The 1,293-nt window shown below is 35.4% G+C and overlaps 1 non-coding gene across 1 annotated transcript; it reads right to left on the minus strand.

Moving 5' to 3' along the window:
• Positions 1–390: 390 nt before the first annotated feature.
• LOC116597979 lies at positions 391–495 on the minus strand. Its single transcript, XR_004288892.1, has one exon. It is a non-coding gene; the product is annotated as a U6 spliceosomal RNA (small nuclear RNA).
• Between the last annotated feature and the right edge of the window lie 798 nt (positions 496–1,293).

The following is a 1,293-nucleotide window of genomic DNA, read 5'->3' on the forward strand; positions in this document are numbered from 1 at the left end:
CTTAGTTGTCCTAGTCTTTTTGCAAGAGCTAGTGATTTTACTAGTTTAGTGGAAGACGTTCATATCTGAACCTGAGGTTGCCTGTGGTTACTTATTGTGGTATCCATAATAAACACACAATGAACAAATTATAGCTCTATTCAAGGATGATACATTTATTCTTCAAATGAAGAAAAAATATTAAAAATTCTTCAAGAAGAGATAATTCTTATACAGTGCCACTATATGTTAGGCACTGTTTTAAAATCTCCATATGTATTAAATCATTTACTGACTGTAAAAATCCTATGAGGCAGGGACTCTTACCATCAGCATTTAGGCATGAGGCAACTCCACCACAGGAAGTTACAAACCTGTCTAAGGATGTCTGGGCAGTACACTGTAGTCTGGAAATTCAACATGATGGTCTTGCTTTGGTATATCACCCTTGTGTAGGTGCCATGCTAATCTTCTCTGTGTCATTTCAATTTTAGTATATGCATTGCCAAAGCGAGCATAGCAGTCTTGTTTTATAATACTCCATCTCAACTCTCATCAGTTCGTATCTTTCTTTAATGGAAGAAGATGCATTCAGGGAAAGTAAACCATCACATCACTGAGTAGGTCTTGGGCCAAATTCTTATCAGTGATAATTTCTTGAGTGGCAATGTCAAAGAACTGAAACCTTATGCATGTGTTAGAAATGGATAAAATTGGTTAGTAGTTCTTATAACTAGGAATATGTCACTGCACAGGTTAAGTGATATTTTAATCACTTTTTCTTTTTAATTTAAACACCTATAGGATAGAACTAAGGAATGAATTTGAAGGAGTTGCTGGTTTGACCTAAACATATGTTAATGAAATCAAATATAAAACTGATTCTTACTAGAGTGTTTAAATATCTTCTAAATAATGGGAAATTTGGCAAACGAAAATGTCCATCTATCTACCTATCATCTATCTATCTTTCCATCATCTATATTTTTTCCACATACATTTCTTAAAATATTAAAATAAAGTCTGAGTATAATGACTATTTGCAGGTATTTGGCCATTTTATTTTTATTTATTTATTTATTTTTTTAAAGAGTTTATTTATTTATTTGACAGAGAGAGATCACAAGTAGATGGAGAGGCAGGCAGAGAGAGAGGAGGAAGCAGGGTCCCCACTTAGCAGAGAGCCCAATGCGGGACTCCATCCCAGGACCCTGAGATCATGACCTGAGCCAAAGGCAGCGGCTTAACCCACTGAGCCACCCAGGCACCCTGGCCACTTTATTTTTGAAGAATAAAATTCCAATAATTCCCTAG

Source organism: Mustela erminea, chromosome 8 (assembly GCF_009829155.1).
Source record: "Mustela erminea isolate mMusErm1 chromosome 8, mMusErm1.Pri, whole genome shotgun sequence".
NCBI classification, from domain to species: domain Eukaryota; kingdom Metazoa; phylum Chordata; class Mammalia; order Carnivora; family Mustelidae; genus Mustela; species Mustela erminea.